Raw genomic sequence first — 24736 nt, 5'->3', positions numbered from 1 at the left:
GATTTGAATATCTAGCAATCCTAGGCCCACCTTCTTGGATGGCAACAGCTGGGTGAGAATAGAGCTGTCAGATAAAATATAGGTTGCCCAGTTAAATTAGATTTCGGTAAACAGCAAATAATGTTTTAACATAAGTATTTCCCATGCAATAGTTGGGGCATACTTACATAAACAGAGGTGTATCCCTTGTTTATCAGAAATTCTAACTTAACTGGATATCTGTATTTTTGTTTACTAAATGTGACAAGCCTATCTGAGTATGAGCAGTGATTTCTCTCCTTAGAAGGGGCAGTTTGCAGCAGACCCACTGAGCCTACTTCACTTCTTTATGTGGCCTGCATGACTTGAAACCTTTTGAGGTTTCACCGCTCTCTTACTTAATGGAGTCACTAATAGTAATTCTGTTCTTAATTCTACCAACTGAGTGTGATTATTTTAGCCAAAGTCATCCTAGGAAATTACCCGTCAGATATGAGAGTCCTTGTGCCATGGGCTCCTTTCCTACCTATCCTTTCAAAATTCTCAGCAGTGGCCACTAGAGTGGGACCTTGTCCTCTATCTATTGTGACCCTCTTTTCAGCCTTTTCAGTGGTTGCCCTGTCAATAAAACAACAGTGAGGGGTCCTGGTTTCAGACGAGTGAGAAGGCTTTAAATCTTGAGGGTTTCCTTTTAAGCCAGTAATTATACCTCTGTGAATAAATTCTAACCCTAAAATCTAGGGGAAAATGTTAGGGGAAAAATATTTATGGTATGAACATTTAAAATTATGAAAAGTTGGAGCCAATCATAGTATTTAACAACATGGAAAGAGAAATAAATTGTGGTACATCTCTTCTGTGGATTAGTTTATCCTTATTAATCTCATTTGTGAAGTGTTTAGAATCATATGGAAAATGCCAGAGTTAAGTAAAAGAAAATCCCGATGGAAAATTGTACATGGAGTATTATCATAATATGTAAAGAAACATATGCACAGAATAAAAGACAAAATGATATATTGTTGGTTTTTTTATGGTTGCTGGAGTTATGGAGCATGTTTTCCTTTTCTATTTTTTTCTGTACTTTTTTCCCCTAATTTTTGCTATAACTCGTGTGTATTATATTATATAAATGTGCAACCAAATTTTCAATTTCCAGAAATTGTTTGATTTTTTATAACTATATTAAGACGCTAACATTGGATCTTTATGTCTCAGTTTTATCTGAGGTCTGATGACAGTAGTGTCAGAAGCCACAGTGAATTATAAGGTAGACCACCATGAAAGCTTTGCAAAAAGTAGGTGGCCAAGCATTTGTTACATAATTCTTAAAAGTCCCTTATGTATATTGCGGGTATAGAGAGTTGAGAAATGAGTTTAGGAAAGAGTTTGTGGAGAGAATATTTTGGAAAAATATTCCTCTAACCCTGGGAAAAGGGGTCGGAGATTTTTGCCTGCAACCTTAAACCTAGTAAGAGGCTTCAATAAAACCATTGAGAGTTGCACATACAGTATGTGTCTTATGATTGGAGGGATGCAGGGAACTAACGTCCAACTCCCATATGGGAATATCCAGAAGCAAAACTGGGCTGGTTCAGTCAGTGTTAGGGGAAAGGAGAGATGGCTGCATGGCTCACCTGCATTTTTAGAGTTTGTTAGGGTAGATGGGTCAGGAATATTGTCTGTGGATGGGTGAGGTCCACATGCACCACAGAGGACCAGAATGGGAGTGATTATAAATCCTGCCTAATAGGGCCTCCTGCAGAGGTAAGCAAGCCTCAGGACAGAGCAACTATTGCCAAGGATTTCTTGTACCTGCTGGAGGAGAAGGCTATGAGTTAGAAAAAATTGTATCAAGGGCCCTGTGAGAGAGTCCACAAGAGTGTCCATTAAAGAGCAGACTTTATACATTGTCTGAGTCCAGAGAGCACTTGACACATTTCCAGCTTGTGACATTTCCAGACAAGTCAGAACTTTCCAGTCTCCCCTTACTCCCCTCCTTCCTATTTTCCAACTTTAGAGGTCTCAGAAACTGGAGGCAGCAAAATAACATAGGGAAAGGAGTTGGGATAGAAAGACAATGGTTATCACCTTCCCAGGGGGAGGTGGCATTTAGCCATAATTTTGATTCACATTGGAAGAGATGTGTATTACATGGTACTGGGCGTTTTACATACAGAAGTAAGGCTGTTCTGTGACTTGAAATGACCAAAGGTAGCAGCCACAGAAGATGGTCTTCTCATATTTCTTTGGTTTGCGCTATTATTTTGCATAACAAGCTGATAGCTTCCAAACAGAAACACCTGCAACTCTTTACCTAAAGCCTTTTTCTGATGCTGATAACTTTCTTCACCTGTGAGCTGGGCAGGCTAGTATTGCCAGGTAGTTAATATTTATCCTCCCATTAACAGCCCTCATTCAATGACTGACTGATGGTAAATGACGGAAAATTATCCCAGTGCATTGGCCTCAGATGGGATAACCTCGAGGTATATATTACATTGTTACTCAGTGTTTCCCACAGGGATTGAGCTCCAATTGTCTTTTGCAGTTATCTGCTCCATATGACATCCTTTGTTGCTTTCTTCCCTTTCCTTTCTCATTTTCCCACCCTTCTATCAGTGTTTCATAGAATCACCTTGCAAATAACTACTTTCATTAAATTCACGTTTCAGAGTCTGCTTCTTGGGAAAGCCAATTTATAATAGGTGGTAACAGAAGGCGTCTTAGTATATAAGCCCCCAGGATAGGGTTGTGGAATTGAATCACTGATGGCCAGATGGTATCAATATCCTATTCCAGGTGGTCCCTGGAGTGATGATCATTCCTGGCATGCTGTCACATCAAAACTACTAAAACTTTCATTTGTAGGGAACTGAGATTGAATATATATAGAAGATGCCATAGTTGATGCAATGTCTCTAGTACTTGAATGATGTTGAGACAATGGTAATTATAAGACTTGAAATATTGTTGGCTGTTAATTGCCATTGAAATGTTGAAAGAATAACTTGAAAGTCTCAGTTCACCTATCAACTCAAGGAATAACCATAAAGTCAATGGCAGCATTAAAAAAGATACTTATTAATATTTCATGTAGCCAGAGAACATAGAGTGGTAAAAATCAGACCCAGATACTAATATGAGAAAAGCGGAGTAATAAAAAAAGGTTGAATTCATATTACTACAAAATTTTCTGTGCTAAAATCAGAATCCTGATAGGGAAGTAGTGAAGCCCTGAGTCCTGGGGTAAGGATATTTGGGTTGAATGCACTTGATATTAAATCCCAAGATTCTCCTGAATCCTTTGAGCCAACATAAATGACCCCCTTTCCCTTGACAGAGAAGTATGGCTTCCTAATGTCTGAATATCATGCAAAGACTTCACCTGAGGTCAAGTTTTCACAAGATGATGCTTTCTTTCCCCTAAATCTGCCCTTGAATTCCTTCATTGCTTCCAAACCAATAACTAGGGTCAAATCTTATTAGGGAAGTATTGACTCACCAGAGAAGTAGTGACCTGAGTAGAGAAGTACTGTCCCTGCTACAGAATGAGATTACTTATTAAAAGAGCTGCTGATCTGGCTAACACATGCTGACAAGAACCAGGGGAACATATTTGAGAATAGATTTTAACAGTACTGGACCAGGTAATGCAGAATATAATTTGGATATACAAATAAGTGAAATAAGTCAGACAGAGATACCTTGTAATCTTTCTTATATGTGAAATCTTAAAGAAAACAAACAGAAAACCAAGCTCATATATGCAGAGAACAGATTGGTGGTTGCAAGATGGGGGAGTTGGGGGGGAGAACTGGGCAAACTGTTTTTTTTTTTTTTCAGTTTAAGTTGATTGAATATAAATAAATAAATAGATGGATAGATAGATAGATAGGTTAAAGTCTGTTGAGATGGGAGCACCCTCCCATGACTCAGGATTCACAAGAAAGAGAATTAGAGCCTACCTCATTCTATGTCTGGCATTGCTCTTTGAAGTATGGAAACAACAATGGCTTATAGTAAGTGAGGTAGTGCTGTAGAACTGCTTTAGAGAAGTATTGATTAAGTGGTCAAATGTCTCAGAGAATAGGTGTATTATAATTGATCAATAATGTTAGACCAGAGAACACAGCTGACTATGTGCTTTGGCAGACACTGCATGGTTCTTTCTTCCCATAAGCAATATGAATACATCAATGAAGAAGACACATGCATTGTTGAGTAGTAGATTACTATGGATTTGGGCTCCTGGTATCAATGGGGATGATAGGAATACCAAATAGCAGAGGTAACGTGATAGCATGTAATAGTCAAAACAAAGATGAAATACAGTGTGAGGGAGCATGAACTGAATGGAAATCAGAGAGCCTAGATTGACTGGAATTTATGGAATTGGCTACTAGATCATGATGATGCTAATTTTGAGATAGTTGAACAGCAATCTGGGATACTGCTTGCCTTATAAGACCAGAAAAAATCAAGAACAAGGAAGAGAAGGTTAAAGTCATTCACTGTAATGGAAAATTATAATTCTTTTTCTAGGTTCCATACTTGACCTAGTTCTCAAACCCAGAGCCCATAGAATGAAAAGGAAACCAGTCCCTTTGGGAAAAGACCCTATATCACATAGTATGTCTTAGCAATTACCCCAATCCTTCTGCAAAGGGATCTATGGCCATTTTCCAGAATAAGTTGGCTTTGGAAAAAAGGCAGTACCCAAATTATTTGATGATTGTTGGGGACAGGATCTAATCTGTCATTGATTCAGGGGACCAAAAATATCATTCCCCCTTTAGAATGAGGGCATATGGAGGCCCAGTAATAATGAAGTCTTGGTGCAAGCTCATTTCACAAAGATCTAATGGGTTTATGGACCAAAAGTTTGGTCATTGCCTTTATATCTGGGTGCATAATTGGAATGGTTACAGTTAGCAGCTGACATAACATTCATATTGGCTTCATGAACTGTGGAAAGGGATTATGGTAGGAAAGTAAAAGTGGACACCCTTGAAACTAACCCTACTCTGATTCTGACCAAGCTGGTAAATCAGAGACAATACTGAATTTCAGTTAGAAAAGATTTGGCTCTGATTAATGATATCGTCAAAGACTCAAAGAATACAGGGATTGTGGTACCCACCGTATTTCCATTCAATTTACCAGCTCAGTTCCTTTAAAAACCAAATGAATCAGTATCACGGCAGATGATGGTGGAATACAATAAAGGTAACCAAAGAGTTACCTGGGTTGCAGTTGTGGTGGCAGCTATGGCATCTCTACTAAAGCTGACTGATTTAGCTTCTGAAACTTGGAATGTGACTACAGATATGGCAGATACATTTTTTTCCACTTCCTATCAGGAAAAAAGATCAAAAGCAATTTGCATTCATCTGGGGTAGACAGCTGCATGCATTTCTAATCTTGCTCCAGGACTGTGTTAACTATCCTGTTCTGTCACAGTGTAGCCCAAAGGATGATAATAATCTGGGCTTTCCACAGAAATGTTTGCCCACTATTTTGATGACATTTTATTAATCAGACCTCAAATTATGTCTTGAACATATTTTCTCTACTACCACTTTCCTGGTTCACTCCTTTGTATTGAAATAGTCTCTTGGCTAGTCCTGCAAACTCATCTTTCCCTACTCCAGTGGTTCTCAGTGGGGTCTTCTTGGGGGGACATTTGGCATTACTTGGAGACATTTTTGGTCATAATGGAGGGGTGCTGATGGCATCTAGTTGGTAGAGTACAATGCTGACAAACATCTACAATGCATAGTACGGTCCCTCACAACAAAGAACTGTCCAGCCTGAAATGTCATTAATTTTAAGGTTAGGGAACAGGGCCCTGCTCAGTCGACTGTCAGTACTGTAATCAAGTATCAAGGACAGTGAAGATTGTGAGATTTTACCCCTACTTGCAAGCTTATAAGTTAAGCTACCACAATTGTTTTGATACTTGTAGAAGACTCCATAGTAAGAAGCAAAGGAATTTATTCCCTATGGCCCAGCAAATATAATAAGCACCAGCACATCTGCATCAAATCTTCTCACCTTCAGATCCACCAGAATGACACAGTGAGCCTAGATAAATGCTACCCATTCACTGGCTTTACCTCTCAGCTGAGAAACTGAGGAAACCAAAGGCTTTGGAGCAAGCAACACACATTGCAGCAAGATGCAAATAAGCCATGCTCCTTTTTTCTTCTGGGATGTGAGCAGTTACACAGGGGATATACTGTAGTTGCCTTGACCTGCTTATTTTCCTTTGTGACTAACTACAGAGATTGCTCAGTATCTGGAGTTGGGTAAGGCTTGTCATCTGGTAGAGTTAGAAAGAATGTGAAAGGATGCTCAGAGAACATGGTGAATTGTCTTACTCCACTGTTTTTACAGTATAAAGTTCAGTCCACTTTATGTGACAACATAAGACACTTGTGACTTGACTTCTAACTCAATCTTCACTTCTTAACAAAAGTAAATTTAAAAATAATAAGAGGAGAAGAAAGATGGCAGCAAAGTAGAAGGACATGGAATACATCCCTCTCCACAGATGCATCAAGAATACACGAAAAGATGCAATAATTCCCACAGAGAACCAGCTGAATACCAGCAAACGCCCTTGGACACCAGAAAGGACTGGGGCGGGGGGATCTGAAACAGAGGGGAGATTGGTGAATTCGGGGAAATGTCCCTTATGTGACGGGGAAACACCTTCTCCAATGGGGAATTTCCCTGGGTCAGAAGGGAGGTATTTGGGACTGTTCAAAGAGGGTGAAGCAGCTCAGCTGTGGCAGATGGGAAAGAGTGAGAAACACATGAAGGATCTGCACCACAGCTCAGCGTGTCTGGACTGAAGATATCGATTCACAGCTGAACAAGGGGTCTGGGAGCTGGAATGTGGGAACTGGAGAACTGGTTCAAGGTGAGAAACATTGTTGGCAGTGAGGAGACAGACTGAGAAGACCCAGGGAAGAAATCCTCAGCAGAGAGTGTCTACCGTGGAAAGCTGGGTGGCCATGGTGGCGGCTTGATACTGCTGACTCACAATCAGGGGGGAGGAGCCGCGGGTGTAGCTTCTCTCTCGGAGCCTGTGAAGGAAAAAGGATGATCCCCTGTGGGCCTGGCTAACACACTCAGGGATAACAAAGGCCCCCAGGTGGGGCTGACCTACAGTGCCTGCAGCCGAGAGCCAGAAGTCCACAGAGTGGCCCAGCTCTGGAGACGTTCTGTTTACACCTGAGCCACCAGCGTTCCTTTGCAACAGGCACCGCCATGGCCGACTGAGCCACTGTGACCCAGGCAGAGCGCCCCGGCAGAGTTGTAGCGGCGGGGAGGAGCCCCGGTAGTAGTTGCTCTCTTGGCTTGAGCTGCCCAAGCTGCCGTGACCCAGGCAGGGCGCCACTGCTCACTCACTCCCAGGGGAAGGAGCCATTATTGTACCCTCTCTCTCCCCACACGCCGGCACTTACAGCGAACAATAAAGGAAGCTCTGCTGGTCGAAGAGTAATACAAAAAGCCCAAGACGAGTAGGAAGACACTTACAGCTGAGACCCCAAGGAAACAGAAATCTTATTACTAATTCTATTGATCTGGTCCATTCTGGAGTCAGGTCTAGTTTTTTTTTTGTATTAATTATGATCTTTGTCCTAAGGGATCTACATGTTTTATAACATATTTTTGTATTCTGTTTTTTATGCTATTTTTATTTTTAGCCTTTTTATATATTTCTATTTCTAGCTAAATTTTTTGTAGTTCTGACTGTATCTCCCCTGCCTTCTTTTCATCTCTTTTATACATTTCTATTTCTTTCTTTTTCTTTTCATATTTCCAGTCACACTACGCTCTTCTGTTGCCCTGTTTTCTATCCTTTCTTAGTTTCTTTTATCTTAATATACTTATAAGCAATATTATCCGTCTGCTCTGTTTCCTTGCTTTATTCTCCAGATGACACGCTGCTTTGATTTTTATTATTAGGTTTTGTTTTTATCTTAGTTCTAAGTATAATTGTCTGATTTCGTTCTGAGAATCCAGTCTGTCTGGTGGTACTATTGCTCTTTATTATATTTGAACCAAGCTTTCAAAATCTCCCTGAATTTGTGTTTGTGTGTGTGTGTGTGTGTGTGTGTGTGTGTGTTTGCTTTGAATTTCTGTTGGTTTTCTCTTTGATTGTCTGATAGCATACTGGGGTTCTTCTGTCAGGTCTTTCTAGTGCCTTCTGTTCTACTGGATTCAGTATTTGTGTCTTATACATGTATGCATTTCCTTTACTTAGTATTTGTTTGACTCAACACTCTACCATTACTCTGGGGCCTGGACAGTCTTCTTTAAATGCCTTTATTGCTTGGACAAGCAACCTCTGAAGTCTGGACTACTCCATCAGAAGTCAAGTAGGAGGCTCTGGGGAGGGAGCACTGAATCCAGGATGCCTGACTACTAGGGAGTCCTCAGACACAAGGAAGATTAATTGCAGAGAACTCTCACAGAGCCCTGTATCAGGGTCTAAGACTTGGATTCATCTGACTGTCTGCAACTGCCAGTGCTGGACACCTCATAGCAAACTACAAATAAGACAGGAACACAGACCCATCCATTGGCACACAGACTACCTAAAGCCACATTAACCTCATAGATACCCTAAAACACACCACCTGACACGGCCCTGCTCATCAGTGAGAAAAGACAGAGGCACACACTGGAAAGCGGACATCAGACGCCCCCACCAGGAAGCCTAATCAAGACACTAGAGAAACCCCACCACAGGGGGCAGAGGGCAGAAACAAGAGGAATTACTACTAGGCAGCATAGGGAACGGAGACAGTAAATCCTATAAATTAGACAAAATGAGAAAACAAGGAAACACCATGCAGGCAAAGGAGCAGGAAAAAAACCTACAAGACCAAATAAATGAAGAGGAAATAGGAAAATTGACTGAAAAAGAATTCAGAGTAATGATAGTAAAGATGATCCCAAATCTTGAGAACAAAATAGAGAAAATACAGAAAACAGTTAATAAGGACTCAGAAGAACTAAAGAGCAAACAAACAATAATAGACAACAAAATAACCGAAATTAAAAATACTCTAGATGGTATAAACAGCAGAATAACGGGCAGAAGAATGAATAAGTGAGTTGGAAGATAAAATGGGGGAAATAACTGCCACAGAGCAGGAAAGAGAAAAAAAGAATTTAAAAAATGGAAGACAGTCTCAGAGAACATGGTGACAACATTAAGTGCACCAGAATTCAAATCATAGGCATCCCAGAAGAAGAAGAAGAAAAGAAAGGGTCTGAGAAAAGATTTGAAGAGGTTATAGTGGAAAACTTCCCCAACATGGGAAAGGAAATAATTAATCAAGTCCAAGAAGTGCAGAGAGTCCCATACAGAATAAAGGCAAGGAGAAGTACACTGAGGCACATATTAATCAAACAGAAAAATTAAACACAAAGAAAAAAAAAGCAGCAAGAGAAAAGCAACAAATAACATATAAGGGAAAACCCATAAGGATAACAGCTGACCTTTCTGCAGAAACTCTGCAGGCCAGTAGGGAATGGAAGGATATACTGAAAGTCCTGAGAGAGAAAAACCTACAGCCAAGAATACTGTACCCAGCAAGAATCTCATTCAGATTCAATGGAGAAATCAAAAGCTTTCCAGACAAGCAACAGCTAAGAGAATTCAGCACCACCAAACCAGCCTTACAATAAGTGCTAAAGGAACTTTTCTAAGTAGGAAACACAAGAGAAGGAAAAGAACCACAAAAACAAACCCAGAACAATTAAGAAAATGGTCATTGGAACACACATGTCAATAATCACTTTAAATGTAAATGGATTAAATGCTCCAACCAAAAGACACAGACTGGCTGAATGGTTACAAAACCAAAACCCTTCTATATGCTGCCTACAAAAAACCCACTTCAGACCAAGGGACTCACATAGACTGAAAGTAAAGGGATGGAAAAAGATATTCCATGCAAGTGGAAGTCAAAAGAAAGCTGGAGGAGCAATACTCATATCAGACAAATTAGACTTTAAAGACTATTACAAGAGACAAGGAAGGACACTGCATAATGATCAAGGGATCCATCCAAGAAGAAGATATCACAATGGTAAATATCTATGCCCCCAACATAGAAGAACCTCAATACATGAGGCAAATGCTAACAGCCATAAAAGGGGAAATCGACAGGAACACAATAATAGTTGGAGACTTTAACACCGCACTTACATCAATGGACAGATCATCCAAACAGAAAATAAGTAAGGACACACAGGCTTTAAATGACACATAGGACCATCTCGACTTAATTGATATTTATAGGACATTCCATCGAAAAACTGCAGACTACACTTTCTTCTCAAGTGCACATGGAACATTTTCCAGGATAGATCACATCTTGGGTCACAAATCAAGCCTCGGTAAATTCAGGAAAACTGATATCATATCAAGCATCTTCTCTGACCACAACGCTATGAGGCTAGATATCAATTACAGGAAAAAAACTGCAAAAAATACAAACACATGGAGGCTAAACAATATGCTATTAAACAACCAAGGAATCACTGAAGAAATCAAAGAGTAAATAAAAAAATATCTAGAAACAAATGACAATGAAAACACAACAACCCAAAACCTATGGGACACAGCAAAAGCAGTTCTAAGAGGGAAGTTTATAGCAATACAGTCCTACCTTAAGAAACAAGAAAAATATTGAATAAACAGCCTAACCTTACACCTAAAGCAATTAGAGAAAGAACAAAGAAACCCCAAAGTGAGTAGAAAGAAATCATAAAGATCAGATCAGAAATAAATGAAAAAGAAATGAAACAGTAGCAAAGATCAATGAAACTAAAAGCTGGTTCTTTGAGAAGATAAACAAAATTGATAAACCATTAGCCAGACTCATCAGGAAAGAAAGGGAGAAGACTCAAATCAACAGAATTAGAAAGGAAAAAGAAGAAGTAACAACCAACACCACAGAAATACAAAAGATCATAAGAGAGTGCTATAAGCAACTATATGCCAATAAATTGGATAACCTGGAAGAAATGGATAAATTCTTAGAAAAGCACAATCTTCCAAGACTGAACCAGGAAGATGTAGAAAATATGAACAGACCAATCACAAGCACTGAAATTGAGACTGTGATTAAAAATCTCCCAACAAACAGAAGCCCAGGGCCAGATGGCTTCACAGGCAAATTCTATCAAACATTTAGAGAAGAGCTGACACCTGTCCTTCTCAAACTCTTCCAAAATATAGCAGAAGGAAGAACACTCCCAAACTCATTCTACGAGGCCACCATCACCCTGATACCAAAACCAGGCAAAGATGTCACAGAAAAAGAAAATTACAGACCAATATCACTGATGAATATAGATGCAAATATCCTCAACAAAATACTAGCTAACAGATTCCAACAGGATATTAAAAAAATCATACACCATAATCAAGAGGGGCTTATCCCTGGGATGCAAGAATTCTCCAGTATACGCAAATCAATGAATGTGATACATCATATCAACAAAATGAAGGATAAAAGCTGTATGATAATCTCAATAGATGCAGAAAAAGCTTTTGACAAAATTCAACATCAATTTATGATAAAAACTCTCCAGCAAATGGGCATAGAAGAAAATCACCTCAACATAATAAAAGCCATATATGAAAAACCAAAAGCCAGTGTCATTCTAAATGGTGAAAACCTGAAAGAATTCCCTCTAAGGACAGAAAGAAGACAAGGGTGTCCACTCTCACCATTATTATTCAACATAGTTTTGGAAGTTTTAGCCACAGCAATCAGAGAAGAAAAAGAAATAAAAGGAATCCAAAATGGAAAAGAAGTAAAATTGTAACTCTTTGCAGATGACATGATATTATACATAGAAAACCCTAAAGACTCTACCAGAAAACTGCTAGCACTAATTGATGAGTTTAGTAAAGTAGCAGCATACAAAATTAATGAACAGAGATCTCTTGCATTCCTATACACTAACAACGAAAAAGCAGAAAGAGAAATTAAGGAAACTCTCCCATTTACCACTGCAATAAAAAGAATAAAATACCTACGAATAAACCTGCCTAAGGAGGCAAAAGACTTGTATGCAGAAAAGTATAAGACACTGATGAAAGAATTCAAAGACGATACAACCAGATGGAGGGACACACCATATTCTTGGATTGGAATAATCAACATTGTGAAAATGACTGTACTACCCAAAACAATTTACAGATTCAACACAATCCCTATCAAATTACCAATGGCATTTTTCAAGAACTAGAGCAAGAAATCTTATGATTTGTATGGAAAAGCAGAAGACCCCGAATAGCCAAAGCAATCTTGAGAAGGAAAGATGGAGTTGATGGAATCAGGCTTCCTGACTTCAAACTATACTACAAGGCCACAGTGATCAAGACAGTATGGTACCGGCAGAAAAATAGGAAGGAAGATTACTGGAACAGAATAGAGAACTCAGAGGTAAGCCCAAGCACATATGGGCACCTTATCTTTGACAATGGAGGCACGAATATACAGTGGAAAAAAGACAGCCACTTCAATAAGTGGTGCTGGGAAAATTGGACAGCAACATGTCAAAGAATGAAATTAGAACACTTCCTAACACCATACACAAAAATAAACTCCAAATGGATTAAAGACCTACATGTAAGGCCAGACATGATAAAACTCCTAGAGGAAAACATAGGCAGAACACTCTGTGACATCCATCAAAGCAAGATCCTTTTGGACCCACCCCCTAGAATAATGGAGGTAAAATCAAGAATAAACAAATGGGACCTAATGAGACTTAAAACCTTTTGCACAGCGAAAGAAACCATAAACAAGACAAGAAGACAACCCTCAGAATGGGAGAAGGGACTTGCCAAAGAAGCAACAGACAAAAGATTAATCTCCAAAATATAGAAGCAGCCCATGCAGCTTAATACCAAAAAAGCAAATAACCCAATCCACAAAGGGGCAAAAGACCTAAATAGACATTTCTCCAAAGAAGACATATGGAAGGCCAACAAACACATGAAAAGATGCTCAACATCACTAATCATCAGAGAAATGCAAGTCAAAGCCACAATGAGGTATCACCTCACACTGGTCAGAATGGCCATCATCACACAACCTAGAAACAATAAATGTTGGAGACGGTGTGCATAAAAGGGAACTCTCCTGCACTGTTGGTGGGAATATAAATGGGTACAGCCACAATGGAAAACAGTTTGGAGGTTCCTTAAAAAACTAAAAGTGGAACTACCATATGATCCAGTAATCCCACTCCTGGGCATATACCCAGAGAAAACCATAATCCAAAAAGAAACATGTACCATAATGTTCATTGCACCACTATTTACAATAGCCAGGACATGGAAACAACATGAATGCAAATCGACAGTTGAATGGATAAAGAAGATGTAGCATATATACACAATGGAATATTATTCAGCCATAAAAAGGAATGAAATGGAGCTATATGTAATGAGGTGGATAGACCTAGACTTTGTCATACAGAGTGTAGTAAGCTAGAAAGAGAGAAACAAATACTGTATGCTAACATATATACGGAATCTAAAAAAAAAAAAAGATGGTACTGATGAACCCAGTGACAGGGCAAGAATAAGGATGCAGGTGCAGAGAATGTACTGGAGGACACGGGGTTTGGGGGGTGGGGGGTGAAGGGGAATCTGGGACGAAATGAGAGAGTAGCATAGACATATATTCACTACTAACTGTAAAGCAGAGAGCTAGTGGGAAGTTGCTGTATAACAAAAGGAGATCAACTCAATGATGGGTGATGCCTTAGAGGGCCAGGACAGGGAGAGCGGGAGGGAGTGGCAGGAGGGAGAGGATATGGGGATATATGTATAAATACAGGTGATTCACTTCGGTGTACCTCAAAAGCTGGTACAAGCAATTATATTCCAATAAAGAGCTTAGGAAAAAATTCCAATGAAAGAAAGAAAAGTAAAATATTTCCACAACTGAGAACTTGTTTTTATGACAGCTTTCCATTTAACCATAGTATTTTAAGAAACTTCCACTCAAAGTGTAAAAGGAAAACATAATAATAATAAACTATGTTTACATGCCCACCGTATTGCACGTACTATTTGAATGCCAGGACTACACAGGAAACAAAACCTAGTCCTGACTCCAAAAATTTAAATATCTAGTTCCAGCTAGATATTATCAAAATGCATCCTACACAAGTGTGTGTGTATGTGTGTGTGTGTGTACATGAACTCACATGCCTCAAATCCTGAGCTATCTCCCTACTGTCACAATATATTTGCAAAAAAGATATGCAGAGAAAAGACAAGCCCCTGGATCCCACTCTTGGGCCATTGCCTACCAGCTGGGCTCTTGCCTGCCTATATTGACCTGGATAAAACCATGTGGAGCATTGCCTAGCCTTGTTCTCCAAGCATATCACTGGGTACCGGGGCATAGAGTGCCTGTGGTAGATGCTCGGACATGCATTGAGGTGTTCTAGGCCCCATCTTGACTCCCTCTCTCCCGCACTATGTCTGCCAATTTCTCTCTTGCTACGGTAGAGAGATACTAATGTATAGCTGCCATAACTAAAGAGTGATGATGGAACAGATAATGATTAAAGAGTTATTCTATCAAGACTTTACTTTCTTTTTGCTTTCAAGTTGATATGTTCATTGCCTACAAAGAATTGCAAAATGGCATAGTAATTTCCTCTCATAACTACCCCATTAATTCAAAGTGCTATGGAAGCACTGTTGAAATTTTAAATTACTTTTAGTTTTTAATTTTGAGTTTGACTTAGCAAAAACTAAGAAGAAACTGGAACCTGATAAGCTCTTAACAAATTAATATGTCCCTATAGGTGTGCAATACATTCGAATGCACAAATATGATTATATATAAATGGACACAGATTGTTTTCTGATTTTGATAGTACTGTAACTGATACAATGGGAGTGCCAAGTTACTCTTTTCTTAACATTTTATTTTTTTTAGAAGTCCATCTAAACTAATGCTAGTGAGTGATACCATATGGGGTGGGTTTATTCACATTTTAATTCAACCATGAAACAGCCAGATGTGCATTGTGTACCTTTCAAATTTACGTCCCTTCTCCCGTTCTTCAGCCAGTGAGAATGACATCGTTCAGTGAAATGTGAGCTAACATGCATTCCAGGTCCAGATTTTGTGTGTTTTAAAGCTGCAGTATAGAACATGGCTTTGAAAAATTGGATTAAGCTTTTTAAAAATGAAAAATTATAATAAAACTGTGTGTAGGTACATTTTCTTTTCAAAGAATGGAACTTTTGCTTCACCCTTAATAAGATAAAACTACAGCTACAACTGCCAGGGCAAAATTTCATTTCATTGCCCTTTGATACAGATGTTTAATTTCCCATTTAGAAGAATCTTCCCTATACAATATATTTTTTAAATTATTTTATTGGCTGTATTGGGTCTTTTTTGCTGTGCACGGGCTTTCTTTAGTTGCGGTGAGTAGGGGCTACTCTTGTTGTGGAGCACGAGCTCCAGGCACATGGGCTTCAGTAGTTGCAGCACATGGGCTCAATAGTTGTGGCTCACGGGCTGTAAAGCTCAGGCTCAGTAGCTGTGGCGCACGGGCTTAGTTGCTCCGTGGCATGTGGGATCTTCCTGGAGCAGGGATTGAACCCATGTTCCCTGTATTGGCAGGCGGATTCTTAACCACTGCGCCACAAGGGAAGCCCCCCTATACAATATTGAAGATAAATTAGGTTAAGAGAGACAGCATAATTGCCCAAAATTGAAAGACATAAGTTTTATTTCCATTACCAAAGCAAAATATTTCTGGAAACTTGGATCAAACATTTGGTTCTTCTTAGTCCAAAGCTGAATTGAAATGATACTGCTGTGCTTTTTGGAAGTAGCCAAATTCATCCCTCTACTTAATTCTCATCACCATCATCCATCCATGCAAGTGCCTTCCTACAATATCTATTTGTCAGCACTCCTTAAGGCAGTAGTGGAAACACTATACCTATTTAAGTATCTCTGAGATATCTTCACAGTATATATAAATTCAGCAAATTCTGTACTAATGAAACACCCGATACTTGTCAGATTCTGGTTTTCATACTTAATTCCTATGAAGTCAGGAATACTACCTCTCTTTTACAAGTCAAAAAACAGGTCAAGAGCTTTAAGGCTATGTCTAAAGTCATACAGCTAATATATACAGATCTAATACATAGCAGCTAATATATATAACTAATATATAGCAGATCTGGCTCAAATCAGTTCAGCTGAGTTTTTATTATCTTTCCAGATGTTTTTATTATTATAAAATATACATGACAAATTTACTGTCTTAGCCATTTTTAAGTGTACAGTTTTGTGGCATTAAATACTTTCACATTGGTCTGCAACCGTCACCACCATCCATCTCCAGAAATTTTTCAAGGTAGGAGGTACCTCTCCTACCTTATCTTTCTTATCTTGATCATTGATTTATTCTTGATGCTACAACACTGCATCAGGGTGGACATTGACCTTGGGCTCAGGGAGCTTCATTTTCCTGGAATTGACTCAGAATAATCAATCATTACACAAATATTTGTTATTTCCTTATTTGTAAGACAGTGTAATATACTCTGCAAGACCCTAGACATTCAAGTTTGATAGATATATATTAATCATAGCATTCACATAAATAATTGTAAACTATACTGGGTTAAGTGTTATGAAGGAAGAAGAGGTAAACTGGGGCCATGAGACTATAAAATAAGGGGATTTTATTTATCAGGGAGGTAGGCATAGATTCTTTGTTGAAGTAATTTTTTTGGCTTAAACAATATATATTTATGTATCTTATTTTCTCACAGTTCTGGAGATTGAAAGTCCAAAATCAAGGTGCCTTTGGGGTTGTTTGCTCCTGAGGCCCCTCTTTCTGGCTTATAGACCACCTTCTCATTGTGTCTGCACGTGACCTTTCCTCTGTGAATGCACATCCTTGGTGTCTCTTCCTTTTCTTATAAGGACACCAGTCCTATTGGTGGGACCCTTGTGACCTCATGTGGCCATAATTACCTCTTTAAAGATCATATCTCTAAATACAGGTCACATTGAAGGCTAGGGCTTCAACATATAAATTTGAGGGGAGAAAATTCAGTCTATAACAGATGGCATGCTAGGTGGAGACCCTTTGATCAGTTTCAGTTAAAATACTGGGATTACACTTGGCCTCCGTGTTATAGCATTGATCAGTGTGTCCCTTCTAAAGGGTAGTTCACAATGCACTGATTCTACCAGAGCAGACCAAAGCCAACATGGACTAGGCAGGTAACATGCATATGGGAGGAAGAGGCTGGTCACAAGAAAAGCAAGGATGTGTTAGCTTCTTTCATTTTCCTCCCACCTAGAGGCATGGCAACACAGAAGTATTTCTCACTGTAATAAAGCAAAAGAACAAGCACAGTGATAAATGGAAGTGGACCTTTAACTTTGGTTAGTAATGGAGGGTTATTAAGGAGTGTGCAGACTAGGACAAATTGAGCCTTCTTGCTATCTTAAGTAGAGCAGCTACCATGTAGGAATATAGAATTTCTGTTGTTAGAACTTATGATTTTTTTTGAGAAATATTAGAAATATGGATTTTTTAATGAAACCTTGATTTGTGAACAAACAAAACTGAATAAATCAGCTGTTTTTAGAATATACAAATTCAGAATAAAATAAATAATTGACAAAAAAAGAGATGGGGCTTTTTGATATGGAGAGATAAAGGGGGTGATGCAAGCAGAGAGAGACTAATAGAAGATGCTGAGAAAGGCAGAATGCCAGCTCCAAGGGTTGAGTCTCCACCCAAGACATGCTGAAGAAGCCTATGGAAAGGAATGATAGGAGCTGGCCAGCCAGCCATCCCACAGGAGGCAGCTTTCACCACCATGTCTCCAGTGGTGCCAGTTGACTGTCCAGTCTACAGTCAGGAGACATCTTGCCCCGATGGCTTAAAGATGCTCTCAGCAGCTTGACTTCCGCCTGAAGAACTCCCAAACATGTCTCAGGACTTTGCTCAGCCCTTTCATGTATGCCACAACATCATGTCCTAACAATGCCTTCAGGACAATTATGAGACCACAAGAATCCCCTGACATGTAGCAGGGTGGTAGTAGTGGGGGTCATGCCTGGGGAGGAGGAGGCCCACTTTGAATGGTGTCCTTAGAGCCTGATGTTGGGACCACCAGTAGGCTACCAATAGACTGTCCATATAACACTAGTCCCATAGGATGCTGAAGAGGTGCAGTGGGGCCAAGGAGGAATCTGTAGTTTGTTCAAGAAATGCAAAATTACATTAAACAACAGGTGTGTTTATTCAGGGCACCTCAGATAATTTCTATGCTAGTGAATTTCTATGCTAGTGAATTTTATAAATCTGCAAGTGTGGGTGTAGTATCTATTGTGTTTCTAACTTATGTGGCAACAGAACTCTATTTTTAAGAAGCTTCTGGCCCAGAAATCTCACAATGGCAGCCTCACTGATATGTTTTGTCCCTCAAAAGTCTGCTGAAGAAATTTTTGAGCTGAGAGCAGAAGGAAAAGCATGTGAGATATGAGGGTGTGGGTAGGAAGATCTTTACAAAGGACCTGAGTGTGCAAAAGCACAAAGGAAGGAGGGCAGACTATTATAAGGACTTGAGAGAAGGTCACTGTAGCTAGAGTCCAGAGAGGGAGATTTCTGTGAAATGAGCAATGGGGGATCAAACCACAAGGTGTCTTTTTTTTTTTTAATTTTTGTGGAAAAAATTTTTTTATACATTTATCCTTTCATTTAACTATTTTTTCCCAGGTCCATATAAAACCCAAATGGGATACTTTTGTAATTTATATCTTAATTGGGGAAGAAATTATATTTTTATTAGGTTAAGTCTTTCTATTTAGCAACATATATTCCCTTCAATAACTTCTTTTATGTGTATCCTGATCCTTTCTAGGTAGATTTATTCCTGGTATCTTAAGATGTTGTCACTATTGTGCATTGAATTTCCTCTGAGTGATGATTATTATTACTGATATAAATTTTTATAAAGCTATTGATATTCATATATTTTTTTTCTTGCATTCTGTCATCTTACCAAAGTTTCTTATTAGTTCTAGCAGATTTTTGTAAAGTTCCTTGGGTGTTCTATTATACAACTATATAAAGGTAATTTTGTCTCCACTGTTAAATATTTATATTTTCACATCCTTCTCTTATTACATTAGTCAGAACCTTAAAATTGAATAATAGAGCTGATAATGGCATTGTTATCTTGTTTTTAATTTTAATGGCAATGGGTCCAGTATTTCACAATTTATTATGATATTTATTATTGATCTGAGGTAACTAGTCTTTTGTGTATAGGGAGTTTATTTCTTTTCTAATTTTTCTTAGATTTTTAAATAAATAGTTGCTGAATTCTGTCATTTTTTCATCCATTGATATAATCATGTTTTCTTTCCTTTAAGTGGTTGACTTATTTACTGACTGTATTGAAAATTTGCTCATATTGAATCCTGCTTGCACTGTTGGGATAAGTTGCACTTGGTCATAATGTATTACTCTTCAAATTCACTTCTGGTTTTTATTTGCTAATATTTTATTTAGAATTTTTAGAATTATTTTCATGGTTGAAATTGGTCTATAGTTTTCATTTTGGAGCATCATTTTAGGTTTGTCATTAAGATTATGCTAACTCTGTAGAATTAATTGCGGAGTGTTCTTCCTTTTTCTATAATCTAAAAATAGTTTTTAATATTAAGATTACCATCTGAATTTTTTTAGTGGGTAGCTTTTTACATATTATAGTATTTACATGTAACACTCATTCACCTGTTTTCTTGCTCTTGTTTTTCTGTTATATCATTGCAATAGCTATCCATTATTTACTAAGACAAATAAGAATTCAAACTGATAAGAACTTTCAAACTCCAGCAGAGCAGAGCTTATGCTTTAGCGACTATGAATTCATGTATATGGATATTCACAAGAAAAAGTAATTTCATTTGTTCTCTGTAGTGTTTTTGCTCTTATGGGGGCATAAATGCTGACAAAGAGATGTTACATAGGAACTCAAAGACCTTAAAGTGAATGTGCACTTTAACTTATTTTAAGGTGTCTTAAGATTCATGTCCTTTAAGGGCAAGGGGAAGCCTTTAGAGTGTTTTAAGCAGCTGAGTAATGTAATCAGATTTGCATTTCGAATTAATGACATTGGCTGCTGGTGCAGAACAGATTGCATGGACGGCAGTCCAGGTGGGTGTTGGAAGACCAGTTAGCACCTCTTGAAGCATCTCAGATGAGAGTAACTGTGGCTTGGATTCTGGTAGAGGTGGAGGAAGTGCAAAGAAGTAGAATAGAAAGATTAATTACTGGAAAGTAATCATACATCCAATGAATGTGTTAGTGTTCATACTGTCCATTTGAAGTCCTTCAGGAGCAGAATATGTAGCTTCTTAAACTTTCTTTTCATAATATTCAGTATAATTACACTTAGAAATTTAATAGCTGTCTGATTATAAAATCATAGGCTTGTAAAGACCCTGAAAAGTTGTTCTACTTTGTTGCCTTCCCTTAGGATAGGAAAATACAGTTTCTATTAAAAGTATTTTTATTCTTCCCGTAATCTAGATAAGGATGTTTTGCATTAATTTCGGACTCTTCGTCATTAAAACTTCTTATAATCTAATCAGCCATGGGAAAACTCACTGGTGTTTTCCTATCCTTCACTATAACTTGGTTTTGGATGCTCTTCATGACCCTTCTGGATTGTTTCTAACAGCTTCTATGTCAGCTTGTTTAACAGCAACTTTACGGTGATGAAACCAAATAGAAGTTAATTTTTTAAAAACATATAACAAGAAGTCTAGAGGTAACATGATTGCTGATTTGGTTAATTTTATGTGGCTATCTATTAATACCTCAGTCATATCAATGTCTCAAAGCACCTCTGTGCTAAATTTTCTATTATTCTCTTGGACTTTTTCACATAAGATCACAACATAGCTGCCATTATGTCTAAATTCCTAGCAGGAAAGTAAAAGAGATTTAAGAAAGAAAACAGAGTGGCATCTATATCAGAAGAGCAAAGGATTTTCCAGATAGCCTAAGAGAACTTGTCTCATTGGCCAGTATTGTCACATGATTTCTCCTACATGAAAAGGAGTCTTGAAAGATGTGTTTTTTAGCTCACCATACTTTATAATTAAGGAATGCTAATAAAAAGGAAATTGGAATGGGTGCTAAGACAGCCAAACTACAGTATCTACCACAATTTCCTAAATAGTCTTTTTTTTTTCTGATTCTTTGTCCTTTTAACTTTCCTACCCACCTATACTTCCCAATACAATGCCAAGTCTTATCAAATTAATCTTTGCAGAACATCACTTTGGCCATATAATTTCCCATTTACCACAGGAAAATATAATGCATCTTAACCTGGCATTCAAAGATCTATACAGCTTTAACCTAAACTACTTGTTAAAATTTATCTCTAAATATTCTTATGTATAAATGCTCTATTCCAAGCAATATCTGGCATGTTACTGTCTTATGTCCTGTGTTTTCCTAATTTAATTCTGTTTTACATGATCTTTGCCTTATGGAGAATTCCATCTTTTCTCCTTTTATACATTCATCATATACACGTTCCCTTTTAAATTCTGTCAGTCCCTCCCCTCCTCCCCCAGCAATAATTATCCCTGCCTTTCAGTTCTTATGTATATTTACTTATTTGCCTGTGTTTACACCTTGGTTTTACTAATTATTTTGTGCAGTCTACCAATTAGATTGCAGTTCTGTGCAGGCAGGGTCTATGCCTTTTGCCTTCTCTTGTGCCTGTATATCATATTGTCATATCATAACATATCATATCACATCACATCACATAGCAGGGACAGAACACATATTTGTGGGTTTAGACCATATTGAAACAATTTCAGGCAGGAAAATTATTTTTATTTAAAAATCTTTCCAGTACTGCATCAGAATTTAACTACCTCTACTGTCGAGAAATATCTTTTTAGGTTTAACCAATTTTCTCCTTATGTGCTCCCAAATCAAGATAAACAGCTATATTATAGTAGGTTATTTTAATATTAATTTACAACTATAAATGTTTACCTTTTCAAGATCTGATTGACTGCATACAAGATCAGCATTTTGCATTTATATTGAATTTTTTGTCACATAATGTTATTTCCTTAATCATTTGCACATTTGATAACAAAATTGACTTATTACATATAAAAGCTTCACAAAACAGAATTTACCTCATGACCTTTTCTTATTGTGTTTTAATGGTCTGTATGGTATAAATTGATATGATTATGTTGGAAAATAGCAGAGACAAACAAATCATATGATCCTATAATGTATCCAGTGATCTGTGAGCTGAGAATACATTTTAAAATTTATTTATATTTTGGGGGATACCTCCCAAAGACTCTATTATGATGAATTGAATAACGTTTCAGTGAAAACGTTTATTGTGTTTCATAGTAACAAATTTAGTTAGGCTAGCCAAGAGGCAAACAGATGAAGAAAAGAGCTGCTTGCCCATTCATTTTCTGCTTGCCAGCTGAAATTTCAAATATAGAAACTTCTTTCTGGATAAATCACAGGTGTATGGAAATAAATCAAAACAAATTATTTCTGTAACATTACAATATGATGACTTGCATCATGAACTAGGTACAGTGGGAGTGGTATCAAACAGATATTTAATATGTGAAAGGAGTTATCTCAAAACAGGCATATTCTGAAATACTTTGCTTAACACTGATATGTTAACTTCTATTCAACAACAGAATATTTTCAATCTTATATTGAAAAAGTGGCATTTTCAATCCAAATATTTATAACAAATATGATCGAGATATTTTTTGTTTGTTTCTTATATTTTATTAGGATTGGTGATTAGTTTGTTTTATTGGGATAGCAATTTCTGTGGCTTATGCAGGGGTTGCAGGATATATGGTATAGCTCATAAAATTCAGAATAAGATATCTGGGTGTGAATCTTAGATCCATTACTTGTTAGTGTGGACTAATTAGCCTTTCTGAATCTTGGTTTACTTACCTATAATCACAGTGTGGCTGTAAACATTATATTCTGTTTATAAATAGAATAGTAAATGTAATAATTGATGATTAATGGTAAATCTTTCTTCTCTAGTAATTCATGTTTCCAATCCATTAAGCACTTTCCTAATTATCACCTTAGGGACCCACATGGCCCAGTTTTAGTATCAGTAAAACAAAACAAAAATACCAGTATGTAAAAAAGGTAATTATTATGTGGTACCAATTTAACTTGTATCTCTCAAATAACTAAATTTTAATCAAGTTTATCTCATAAAGACACTTCCAAAAGTTTTTGTTTTTTTCCTCTCCTTTGTTGACAGCCTACAGGTTCTTATAAGCCTCGTAATTTTAGACTCTTTTACCCTTCTTCTCCAAAAAAACTGCTTGAACTTTAACCATGAAGATTTTTGTCTTGATTTTTTTTCTACCTCTGTAGTCTTGTTTCTTTCTACTTATTTATTTTTTTAAGTATTATTTCCATTTTATTGTCTTTTCAGAGAACAGTATTTCTTCAGTCTTTAAGGACTTATCTCCTTACATGGGCTTTGGTGGAAGTCGTGCGGCAGCACCCACGGGTCTAAATGGGGGTAGAGATGTTTGGTCCTTCCCGGCTTTCTGAGAACGATTCCTGTCTACCTTGTGAATGGCACAACTCATGCAGTAATGTACTTTCACATACAGCTTGGGAAGCACATAGGCTTCGAAAACACTCCTTTCAGAAATGTCCCTGAAAGCCGCAGCCTCTTCTGTTACAAATAATGAACTTCTTAATGGCCTTGTCCTTGGGCGTTCATCAGGCACAGTTGCTGCAGCGAATAGGCTATACCTGGCTGTGGCCCTGTTTGGCACGATCATTGTTCCTTCTTTTCTTGGTTATCTTGGAAGCCAGATGCGAGAGAGGGCTTTTTCTACTCATTCTTTAAATCCCTATGTGAACTTTGGGAGAATGGGTTGGTAAAGGTACATTTTTCTTGAGGGATGAAAGAGGGTGAAGGCAGGAAAGCACAAAAAGAGAAATAGAAGAACACGTAGCATTTCAAGGCAGGTTTTTTCAGTTCTTGTCACAGGTGAATGAACTACAATATTTTTAAATTGTTTTAGACAACAAAGTTTGGTTTTGAGTTATCAACTTCGTCTTGAATCTCAAAATCGATTCTTCTTATGCTTTAGATTAGAGTACAAAATTATTAATAACTCCTATTTACTAGAAATTTAAAAAAAATTTTTAAGAGTTTTTATCTCACTTCATTGAGAAATCAAGGATACTCTTTTATATACCTTTCATTCTTCCTATTCTTTCTAACATTGTCATTCAGAAGTATATCCTTTCCAGATTTATTCTAATCATAAAAATTATAGAAAATTTCCTTCTTATTTTATATTTGGCATTTTGAAGAAGTGATTCAACAGTCAAAAATCACTTACTGAACTCCAGATATATATTAGGGACTGAATCATTTCCTAGAGATACAAAGTCTGAGAGAATAGAAGCTCTATTCTTAAGGCCAGTGATAGTAAACTCCATGTTGTCCTAGTCACTATATAAAAGGGTGCACTTTATGAGAAGTTTCAATTCGTAGATGACTCATGATGATTCATACGCAATTGTATCTACCTGTGCCACATTCTGGCAGTATTAGGTGCTTCTT

General features: G+C 37.7%; 1 pseudogene; it reads right to left on the bottom strand.

Moving 5' to 3' along the window:
* Positions 1-23621: 23621 nt before the first annotated feature.
* LOC130844122 (40S ribosomal protein S26-like) lies at positions 23622-24003 on the bottom strand (annotated as a pseudogene).
* Positions 24004-24736: the final 733 nt, after the last annotated feature.

Source organism: Hippopotamus amphibius, chromosome 1 (assembly GCF_030028045.1).
Source record: "Hippopotamus amphibius kiboko isolate mHipAmp2 chromosome 1, mHipAmp2.hap2, whole genome shotgun sequence".
NCBI classification, from domain to species: Eukaryota; Metazoa; Chordata; class Mammalia; order Artiodactyla; family Hippopotamidae; genus Hippopotamus; species Hippopotamus amphibius.
This window is presented reverse-complemented; position numbering and strand designations above follow the sequence as displayed.